We start from the raw sequence: 12542 nt of genomic DNA, 5'->3' as shown, positions 1-12542 counted from the left end.
ACTACAGTAGTTACATTCTAACTGTTAGGCTTGTTTCTGGAGCAAGTGATATACATTGTATAAAAGACCTTATAGGAAGTACCCAATGGCTTCTTAGACTGGTGAGCCCCACCTTGTTCAAGCTACTTTATTGAGGTGTAGACTATGGGAGTTTCTGTGGGATTAAGGGACACCTGGGAAACTGTGCATTAGCAAGAACTGATAGGCTATCACAGACATTTTTGTGCTATGTACCCATATATGTGTGTATGTATGTATATATGTGTGTATATCTTTACTTGAATCAAGCCAAGCATTAAGAAAAAACTGCTCTGTCTACCTCCTTATTTTATAGTCCAAACAGAGCCCAGCAGAATTGGTGGTAACCTTTATTTCCTGAAATAATTGCTACCAAGTTTGTGAGGAAAACTAAGCAGAAGATTGCATCACCCCCCCCCTCAAAAAAAAAAAAAAGCTCAAACTGTCCAAAATTTGGATGTCCAGTTACAAACCCCTGCTATTATGTGCCCTGCAGAATTTTATGTGTGGGGGTGGGGGGGCTTGACATCACTCAGTAGGATGGGAGACATTCTCTAGATATGTGCCAGATCACATAGTTTCCTGAATTGAAAAGGAAACAGATGTGGAGAGGATACTGCCCAACACATAGCACCATGGCTGCTCTTAACTATGGCAGAAGAACAATTTAAAGAAATATAGAAACCCCAAAAAGATACCCCAACATGAATTAAAACAATTACAACATTTGCACAGTGATCTTGAATCAAATTAGTTTGTTACATAGACTTCAGAATGCTTTGCAATAAATAATCCCCAAACTTACTGAAGTCAGTGTTTGGAGAATTATCCAGAATAAGACATAGATGAGGACTACTGGGTGCAATGACACCAAATCTATCTTCCATTGCTGGGGGAATCCCTAAGTAGGATCTTTCTTCATTGACATGGTGATTTTTGCGTGGTTGCAATTTGTGATTGCTAGACTTTGGGACACTGATTGGAAGTATTCCCGCATTATCAATTCTTTACTGTACCAGAATGCATGACATACCCCTTGGGCATCTAAGGAGAGGCTCAAATACCCAGCCACCCTATCCTACAATTTCAAGAAGTTTGGCTTTATACAAAGAAAGAGCTAACTGTCTAACAGAAGAACTTATGGTAAAAGTATTTGTCTATCATTGTTGGTACTAAGAATGGTGGAGACATTCATGGTAGAGAGGAACTAGAGTTTTTTAAATGTTAAGAAAAAATCAGTTAATTTTAGGTGAATTTTCAGAACATCTTTTGGTTAAAATGCTTCAGGCATTTTTAAAAGGTTACTTCCTGCCTAGACTACCACAATTGTCTCCTAATTATTCCCCAAAGATCCAGTGTCTCCTTTCTCCAAACCTTCCATGTCACTGTTTAGATAAAGAAATACCATTGGCTCTCAGTTGCCATGTCAGGAATGATGGGGGTGGAGTGAAAGACCCACTTTGTTGGGTCTCCTTTCATCCACTATTTGCCTCTATGTCCTATATACTTTGTGGATAGGCCAAAAACTAGTCAGGACATGCATCAAACTGTACAAATACAATAGTTACATCTAGGAGGTTTGATCCAGTTCAGGAATGAGTCAAACACTGTGTGAGAGACCCCTGTGGAATACCTCCAATAAAGCTCTTTGTACCTGTGAGTATGAGGGGTAAGATCTTAATAAAACATGAGTAATTCAGTGTTGAATAAAGGCTGAGTCAAAGATGTGTAGATGCCCCATGCCAATTACCTATGTCCTTTTCTCTGTATTTAATAATAGCTAGCATTTATACCGTACTTTATGTTTATGCTTTACTTAATATTATCTCATTTTCTCTTCACAACAACACTGAGAGGAAGGCTCTATTATTATGCACATTTTACAGATGAAGAAACTGTGGCAGGCATTTTGCTAGACTTTTTCCATTGAAGTTCATTGAAACATTGCAACAAAAGGGAAAGGGGAGAATTTTCTAGTGGGAAGAAGCACCCTAAGCCTTAAGAAGCTAATTTAGCATGTCCTTATATACATCACATCTGTAATGCCAAGCACAGAAGCTTTCCAGAACTGCTACTGTGAACAGCTTTTAAGGTTCTGATTACATGGTATAGTGAACACTATTTATTCCATAACAAATCAAAGCAAAACATTGACAGAAAGTCAAGGTACAGCATTCACAATATTACAATTTACCACAGAAAATTACAATATAATATTCACAACAGCTTATCATTAAAATGGCCACATAGTTTTCACCAAAGTGGTAACAATATTTAGAACAAAGAACAATTATCTCAAAGTACAATAGTCAAAGTCTTCCACTCATGGGGCAATTGATTAACTCATTCAGTCACTTATTCAGAAATCAATTACTAAGTATCATACACAATCCCTCCACCCCTAGGTCACTAGTAAACTACAATTTCATCTTCATTCAGTACCCAGGGAAAGGTCTTTTCATCTTGACTTGGGGCCTGTTCTCAGATTTCCTGGATCCCCTTCCATGGTCCCAGATTCTACCTAGATTCACTAGACTATCACCTGGGTTCAATGCCAGACAGCCCCCAGTTCCTTGACCAGCTCTCTGGGCAGGTCCTGCTCCACACTGAAGTTCACAGGGTCTTGTCCATGTCAGATCCTTCACAATTTCTGCTCCAGGGAATTCAATGCTCAACCAAGCCACAAACAAAGTCTCAGCATCCCAGTCATGCTTCCTCAGTCACCTGGCCTCCTGGCTCCTGGCTCAAGGCTCAGGGCTCCTGGGATCCTATTCAGAAGAAGCTCCACCAGGACAAGTTCTCAGGAAATTCTGGCTCAGTTCTTCATTGTCTCTTCTGTAGCTGCTCCACCACCAGATGCTGGTCCCAAGAAATTCTGACTGCGCCTCTGTGGGGCTTTTCCTTATATACACACAGCCTGTTTCAACCAATTCCTTCCTCTTACATCAGTAACAAGAGACAGGAGTTCATGCCTTCTGTTTCCCCAACAGAGGCTTGATCAGTTACTAAGTGCTAAGTACCTGCTACCTTTGCCAACACAAAGGGATCTTAAAATTAAAAATTACATTACCATTACAACATCACTAAGGAAACAACTGCAGCTACCCTCAAATGGGCAGAGCTAAAAAGTAAATGTTCTGAGATCTCTGCAAACTTTAGAAAGCTTGGCATTTCCATGGAGAGACCTCTGGTGTTTCGTGGCATACATAAACCATCAATCTGAAGAAGTGGGAGAGTTAAAAGACCAGATGAAGGATATTTTAGAGTTCAGGATGTTAGAAATGGTAAAATTCTGAAAGATAGTGAGGTCTTGGGTGTGGTTATACTAGTTGAATGGCCAAAGTGGAGTAAAGATGGAGGTCATTAGAGCTGAAGCCAAGGTATAAGATTAGACAGCTTTAAAATGAAAAGAAAATTATTTCATTTCATAAATATTCTTAATATATTAGAACTGGAAAGAAACTTAGGGCTTGTCTTGTCCATCCTCTCAGTTTACAGATGAGAAAACTGGGCTCTGAGGGTCCACCTAAGTTCAGATGACATAGAATCAGAGATGGAAGCAACCTTCAAGATCATCAGTTCCAATATCTTCATTTTATAGATGAGGAAACTGAAGTGCAGAGAAAGGATATTTGCTCAAGGTCACAAAATTATTCACCTGGTCCACAGGTGGTAGGAAGCAGGACTGAAATTCAGGTTTTCTTGCTGTTAAACACTCTTTCTACTGCACAAGCTGCTACCTTATTTTATGTCAAGATTTAGAGAGAGCTGCACATAAAACTTTTTTAGTTTAATTTCAGGTGCCTATTACTTTATTTTTTTTGAAGTGAGTCACATTTTTTTTTGGTAAGAGTAGTTGTTTATAATTGTTTCTTTGGTAATGAGAGGTATATGTTGCCAAAAAGCTGTTTTCCAAGCAGGCAAAGTGACAAATTACATGTGTTCACTACTAGATGATTTTTGGCAATAACCATTATTAAACGATAAAAATCCCAAGAATCTATACTAAAATAAGTATTGGACTGAAATCTAGTTCAGAAAATAATACACAGCTGGCTAGAAGAGGAGTGTTTTCTGTATGGAAAGAAATTAGAATCTTTTTCAAGTGAATTCAAGCCATCTGGAGAATATGAAAGTGTCTGTTTCAGAATAGGACTTCGCCTGTTGGTGAATTTGCATGTGTAGCAGTGGAAAGTAAGTTGAGTATGAGTAACAACTACCATGCTTATTTTTAAAGATATGTGGGTGTTTCGTTACCAGGTGTGGAAAAATATTCCTTATTTTTACAACTACAAGGACAGAATGACGTTATCTCAAGACCAGAAAGTCAGAATGCCTGGCTGACTGACTGCTGGGGTGATCTGTACTCATGTATTGGAGATGCACTGAACTCTGCCAGGTTGAAATGTATTGTTTCCTTTTTCATCTCATGGCAAATTGTATTATTTTCAACTTTTGAGTTGGAAAAATTATAACAATAAGAAACGGCATATTTGTTCAAGTTGCATAAAAAATTATATTTTAACATACAATTTCTAGGGTAGAATGCAATATATGAATAGTGTTTTAATATAGAAATGACTAAGATATTCAAGTATTATGCTCAGATAGTGAGGACAAACCAGATAAGAACCTAATGTCAGGTTAGATTTGATGAAGTCTATGCATTTAAAATCCTTGGTAGTAAAGAGCTTTTTATTTGGATGATACTCTAATAGGCTAGCAGAATGTCACTTTACATATTTTGTTTATGACTAAAATCCTATTAGAATGAATGCCATTACAAAGAGTATTTCTGCATAATAAATCTATATTCATACCCTAGCAGAAACTGTTCATAGAAATAGTGTTCTTTTATATCGGGTTGTATGATTAATTTTATACAGTGAATTATTTACTATTTGTGTGACCTTGAATAAATCACTTCATTTTTTCTGGTCCTCAGTTTTCTCCATACAGAAGAAGACCAAAGCGGTGATTTTTGGCTCTGGAGGAGTAAGAGATTTTGCTGTCTATTCCAACCAGGCTATCACCTTGTCATTTGCATAGTGCAGAGAAATGTGATGGAGGAGATTCAAATTGTTTACTTATGGTTTCATTCAACATCCCTTCTCTTTGAGGAAGTATAGCCATGAGAATATGTGCTAAGTGTAAGATCCAAGTATTAAAGTGAGTGTTTGATCATAAGTCAGATAAGAAATTAATGGAGGAGGTCTTGATGAGTTCTAAGCGTCTTCTGATCTCAAGGTGACAGTATTCTCTGATCCTTGTCAATGCGACAATCGAAAAAATAAGGATTATTTGAATCATTGACAGGGAGAGAAGACAAAGTCAAACTGTTTTCTTTTGCCAAATGGGCAACTGCATATTGTCCTTTAGCTTCTTCAAATCTTTCCTACTACAAACATGCTAACCATGTAAGCAAACCCATTTACATGCTCATTACTTCATTTAAACAACACACAAAATCCAATTACAAACTTTCTCTTGGAAATTATCAGAATAAGACAGAGAAATGTTTTTGTAGAAACTGAGGGCCCTTGGTTCTGCTCATTCATTCATTCATTCATTCATTCATACATTCAAAAAAGCAATTATTGAGTAGAAGCAGGAAATTGCATGGGCTCCTGCACCAACAACCTCCAATAACTGCAAAATATGACTTTGAACAAATTTAAGAGCTACAGAACCCACAAAGTGACAGAGAGAAACAATCCCCCAATGAAGGCAGCCTGGCAGGCTGACAGGAAGGGTCTATCACACCATGCTGGGAGTCGTGCACAGTCTTGCATGAGCTGCAAGGGCCTGGACCTATGGCAGCCTGACCAGCGGCACAGACCAGCAGTGAGTAGACTTCAGGAGAGTGAATCACAGGCAGCTGTGGTTGTTTCCAGACTTCTCAATCCATAAACACCAGAAAGAAAGGAAAAGCTCAGTGGGGAACTCTGTTGGAACTGGGTGAAAGAAGGGTGTGGGCCAGCCCCAGCCCCCAGGATGGGAAGTGGGGGCTACAGCTGCTGCCACATGGCTGCCCTGGAGCTCCTGGCCTGCAGATTGCAGGGTGATCAAGCAACCATTCAGAGGGTAATTGCTCTTGATTTGACATACTTGGATCTGGGTCACTGTATTGGGTGGTGGTCCTGTGGTGGGAAATGCCAGTGTGCCAGAGGTTGTGATGGCTGCAGATAGCCACCTTCCTCAGACCTCTGACAACATTTGCAAAAACCCCAGTGATTTGGGACAAAACTCTCTCCACTATGGAAGCAGAGTTCTACCATGGCAGGGAGCTCAAAACTCAAGTAATTGGCTGACAAGATGAAGAAGCAGAGGAAGCACAATCAGACCATAGAATCCTTTTGTGGGGACAAAAAGGATCAAAACAGGGAACCAGAATTCAACAAAGTCAAAACTCCTGCATCAAAAGCTTCCAAGAAAAATATGAACTGGTTACAGGTCATGGAGGAGCTCAAGAAGGATTTTGAAAATCAAGTAAGAGAAGTGGAGGAAAAATTGGGAAGAGAAATGAGAATGATGCAAAAAAATCATGAAAAGTGTGTCAAAAGCCTGGTAAAGGAGACCCCAAAAATACTGAAGAAAATAACACCTTAAAAATAGAGTAACTCAAAAGGCAAAAGAGGCCCAAAAAGCCAATAAGGAGAATGCCTTAAAAAGCCAAATTGTCCAGATGGAAATGGAATTTCAAAAACTTACTGAAGAGAATAATTCTTTCAAAATTATATTGAAGAAAATGGAAGCTAAAGACTTTATGAAAAATCAAGATACTATAAAATAGATCCAAACAAATGAAACAATAGAAGGCAATGTGAAATATCTCATTGGAAAAACCACTGACCCTGAGAAAAGATCCAGGAGAAATAATTTTAAAATTATTGGATCCCCTGAAAGCCATGATCAAAAAAGGGCCTAGAAATTATCCTTCAAGAAATTCTCAAGGAAAATTGATATGATATTCTAGAATGAGAGGGCAAAATAGGAATTGAAAGAATTCACTGACCATCTCTTGAAAAAGATCACAAAAAGAAAACTCCTAGGAATATCATAGCCAAATTCCAGAGTTCCCAGGTCAAGGAGAAAATACTGAAAGCAGTCAGGAAGAAACAATTTGGGTATGATGGAAACATAATCAGGATAACACAAAATCTAGCAGCTTCTACATTAAGGGATCAAAGAGTTTAGAATATGATATTCTGGAGGACAAAGGAGCTAGGATTAAAACCAAGAATTACCTACCCAACAAAATTGAGTATAATGCTTCAGGGGAAAATGTGGTCATTCAATGAAATAGAGGACTTCCAAGTATTCTTTTTTTTTTTTTAAGCAATCAGGGTTAAGTAACTTGCTCAAGGTTACACGGCCAGTTATTTCTGGGTGTGGTGCTGAGTGTCCGAGCCCAGGATTCGATCTCCAGGTCGTCCCAACACTGGAGCCGGTACTCTTACTTGCTGAGCCACCTGGCCGCCCCTAAGCAATTGGGGTTAAGTAACTTGCTCAAGGTTACACGGCCATGAGTTTCTGGGTTGGTGCTGAGTGTCTGAGCCCGGGATTCGATCTCCAGGTCTTCTCAACACTGGAGCCGGTGCTCTTACTTGCTGAGCCACCTGGCTGCCCCTCCAAGTATTCTTAATAATAAAACCAGAGCTGAACAGAAAATTTGACTTTCAAATACAAGAAGCAAGGGAAGCATGAGAAGGTAAACAGGAAAAAGAAATCATAAGGAACTTATTACAGTTGAACTATTTACATTCCTACATGAAAAAAATGATAATTGTAACTCGTGAAGCTTTTCTTAGTATGAGGATAGTTGAAGGTAATATATGTATATGTATATATGTATACATACATATACATATGTATAGAAGGGTGTATGTGTGTATAAATACATATGTGAGTGTATGTGTGTATATTTATACTTAGAGGGCACAGGATGAGTTGAGTATGAATGGATGATACCTAAAAAATAAAATTGAGAGGTGAGAGAGGAATTTATTGGGGAAGCAGAAAGGGAGAGATAGATCAGGGTAAATTATCTCATATAAAAGAGGCAAGAGAAAACTGTTACAGTGGAGGGGAAGAACAGGAGGGTGAAAGGGAATGGGTCAACCTTATTCTCATTAAACTTGGCTTAAGAAGGGAATATCCTACACACTCAACTAGGCGTCTTACCCTACAGGAAAGTAGAAAGTAAGAGGATAAGAGGGGGAATGTTAGGAGGGAGGGAAGATTGGGGGGGAGGGCAGTTGGAAGCACACACTTTTGAAAAGGGATAGGGTCAGAGTTGAAAAATAGAATAAGTTGGGGGCATGAGAGGATGTAGGTAAATATAGTTAGCCTTTTGCAATATATCCACTATGAAAATGTTTTGTAACTATGGAAACATGTAACTACACATGTATAATCAGATGTTTATCTTCCCAGTTGGGGGTAGGTGAGGAGGGAAAAAGGGAAAGAGTCTGGAAATCAAAATTTTAAAAACAAATGTTAAAAAAAATTTACATGCAACTGTGAAATAAGATATACAGGCATTGGGATATAGAAATCCATTTTGCCCTACTAGAAAATAAGAGGGGTAATGGTGGAGGATATAAGAGAGCAGATTAGGGGAAGGGGTATTCAGTAGGCTCACTATTTTAGGGTGGGGTAGGGCAAAGATGGGGAGAAAATTTGTAACTCAAAATCTTGTGGAAATGAATGTTGAAAACTAAAAATAAACAAATAATGAAAATAAATAATTTTTAAAGCAATTATTAAGTGTTTGCTATGTGTGATAGTCTTTGCACCAGGGTTACAAAGAGAGGGAAAAGACATAGAACCCAACCAATTAATATGCCTTTAAGTTAAACAAACATTTCTGAAGCACCTAGTAGGTGCTAGATGTTGGGTATACAAGTTAAAAATTAAAACATCTTAAAGGGTCTATTAGATGATAAGCCCTCCCTCTAAGGGCTGGTGTATGACAGTTTCAGTAGAAACTGATAAAAAAACTGAGGAAGGGGAAAGAGTGAAAGGCCTATGGAAGAGGTGAAGAGGTGAAATAAGTAGCCAAGTTACCAGTTCAGGGGTCTTTGGAGACAATCAACATATGTACATGTACATATACATGTATCTTATTTGTGTACACATACACACAAATATACACATATATGTATCTGTGCATGTTTATGTATGTATACATACAAGGATATTTATATAGAGAGAGACAGGTATGTGTGCACATATTTAAATGTATGTATATGTTTTCATGTGTGTGTGTGTACATTCATATATTGCCTATTATGTGCCAGGCCATGTGTTCATTAGAGACACCAGTGTAATCACAGATATAGACTAATCACTTTCCAACATCAAACTTACCACATACTGCCTTTAAGTCAATCAAATAATCAACAAGCTAGTGCCTAGTCTACTAGGTGCCAGGAATGAACTAGGTGCTGGGGATACAAAGACAAATGGAACAATTTCTTAACCTCAAGGAGCTTACATTCTATTGGAGAAGACAACATGTACACATAGAATTATGTATAAAATAAATGCCAATTAATTTGGGGAGAAGTCCCTTGAAGCTGGGGGAATCATATAAGATCCCATATAGGCTACAAAATTTGATCTGAGCTTTGAATAAAACTTTTAGGTCCCATATCCCCACTAATCCCCGAATCACAAGAATTTTAGAGTTAGCTGAGTCCTTAAAGTTCATGCTTTCCTTTTTTTTTTTTTTTTTAAAGCAATTGGGGTTGAGTAACTTACCCAAGGTTACACGGCCAGTCTTTTTGTGTGAGTGTTAAGTATCTGAGGCCGGAACCGAACGCAGGTCCTCCCTACTCCAGGGTCAGCACTTTTACTCACTGCGTCACCAAGCCACCCCAACTTCATGCTTTGTAATCTCTTTGCAATTTCCATCTGTTGTTCCTGTTCTGTCTCCTAGAGTAATACAGAATGGATTCATACTTAAGCTTTTACATGTTGTTGTTCAACTACTTCCATCACGTCTGACTCTTTGTGCCCCCATTTGGAGTTTTCTTGGCATTATCTCCTCCAGCTCATTTTACAGATGAGGATACTGAGGTAAAGATGGTTAAGCAACTTGCCCAGGGTCACACAACTAGCAAGTGCCTGAGGCCAGATTTGTATTCAAGAGGATGAGAAGATGAGTCTTCCTGACTCTAGGGCCAGCACTGGATCCAGTGTACCACTTACCGTGTTTCCCCGATAATAAGACACTGTCTTATTATTTTTTTTTTGGACAGAAAAACACCAGAGGGCTTATTTTCAGGGGAGGGCTTATTTTAATGAACATTGACAGCAATTTTAATAAACAGGTAAATGTGAACAAAAAAATGTACCTTTATTCAATAAGCAAATCACTGGGGAAGAACAGGATGACGCGCTCACTGCTGCAGCTCTGATTGGATACAGCTCGGAGCGCAGAGTGTGTTTCACGGGGGGGGGACAGTGCATACAGAGGGTACCGTAATGTAGCGTGTAGTGCAGGGGATCACCTTCACTACAGTAGCAATCTCAATAGGGCTTATTTTCAGGGGAGGGCTTATTTTAGAGGAATCTTACACAGTAAGGGGAGGGCTTATTTTCGGGATAGGTCTTATTGGGGAAACACGGTAGTTTCAGGTAAGACTAATTACCCTTTCACATGACATTCTTCCAGCTATTTGAAGACATTTACTGTGCTACCACCACCACCCAACTCTTCTCTTAAGGCTAAACACCCCTAGTTCCTTTAACCAATCCTCATATGACATGATTCTAAGGCTCCTCATCCTAAATAGTTCAAATGATTCATACTATATAGTAAGCAATGGGTCTGAATCCTTAATGCTTTTGGTTCCCTTTTTTTTGTCCTTTGGTCCTCACAGATAGCACAGCCTGCAGGTCTCTATCCAGAAGTGAACGAGACTGGACAATTCTGTCTCCTCTCCTGACTTTATTGGTAGGTTGAGACTCTGGTTATTGTCTGTTACTCTCTCTTTCAGTATGCCTCTGTCTCTGTTTCTGTGTATTTCTGTCTCGGTCTCTGTCTCTCTCTGTCTCTCTGTCTCTCTGTCTCTCTCTCTCTCTGTCTCTCTCTCTCTCTCTCTCTCTCTCTCTCTCTCTCTCTCTCTCTCTCTCTCTCTCTCTCTCTCTCTCTCTTTGTCTCTGTCTCTGTCTCTCTCTGTCTCTCTCTCTTACACACACACACACATACACACACTCATATAAACATTAAGATTATGTCTCTCCATTCATGGCTTCCACTAGATGCATATAATTTCCTGTAGGGGTCACATAGATATACATACAAGACACTAATCCATCTCTGAATTTTCATGCAACCAGGAGCCTCTGTGTTTGTTCATCTCTTTGTGTCTACATGTCCCTCTTTTTTTTTCTGGAAGGGTGGGTGGCAGAGAACACAATGACTGTGATATTCTTTTCTATGAATTTTTCTTCAAATTCAAATTGAGGTCAAACCTCAGGGTCAACTCAAATGCATATACTCTTTCATAAATGCGGTATCAAATCAAAGTCATAATCCCTCCATGGCCAAACAAAGGTCCTATCCATGAGGGAATGAGAACATAAAACACACAAAAATTATACCTTGTCCAAGAAGTGCCACTTTGCCTTGGACAAGGCGGAGGAAACACAGGGCTTACAAGACTACTTTGGGTACATTCCTCTTATAAAATATAATAATATTTATGTGTCATCTCCTCCTTACAATTTTATATATTCTCCATAGCAACTAGTGCTATCATTTGTCCATTATCAGGGCTCAAAATATATCTAAGAATGGAAAAGGAAGGAAAGAAAGAAGGGGGGAAAGACAGAAAATTGAGGAAGCTAGAAAAAGAGGATAAAGGAGAGAGGAAAGGACAAATTGAAGTAATTAAGAGATAGATTGCAGCAAGATTGAAAATGACCTTAAATTCTACACTAATAATAATGAACCATATTCTTTAGATAGTAGGGAGCTATGGAAACTTTCTGAGTTGGAGGAAAGAGATATAATAAATTAGATCAAATTAAAGAACTAGCCTAATAAAACATCACTCTCATATAAATTTTAAGCTACATAGGACTTTAGGGTTATAATTCATATTACACACATTATTTCAACAAATTTTCATGGAAATGTAATGAGATAGCTTCAGGTTTGGGAACTAGGGATGGGGATTGGACAATGTATTTTGCTAGTAAAGTGAATTCCCAATGTGGAAAATGCCCTCTGTCAATGTAAATTGGTAACTGATATTGAATTTATCAATCTCAAAGAATTGCCTGGGAGCACTGAGAGGTTAAGAGACTGAACCTGCCCAGAATTAAAGAGCTAGTAAGTATCAGACTCAGAACTCAAACCCATGGTAGCTCTTAAGATGTATATTCCCATTTTACCAAGTATAGTCAGTGTGGTGTAGTGAATGGAAAGCTGGTATTGGAGACAGGAAGACTTGAGGTGAAGTAGGACATCAGACATTATACTAGTTATATGACCTTGTGTTGGCATAGAC

This window comes from Petaurus breviceps, unplaced genomic scaffold (genome assembly GCF_028583685.1).
Source record: "Petaurus breviceps papuanus isolate PSGF00001 unplaced genomic scaffold, PetGlider_PUasm1.0 221, whole genome shotgun sequence".
Classification (NCBI taxonomy): Eukaryota; Metazoa; Chordata; class Mammalia; order Diprotodontia; family Petauridae; genus Petaurus; species Petaurus breviceps.
The sequence above is the reverse complement of the archived record's forward strand: the minus strand, read 5'-3'. Positions refer to the sequence as shown.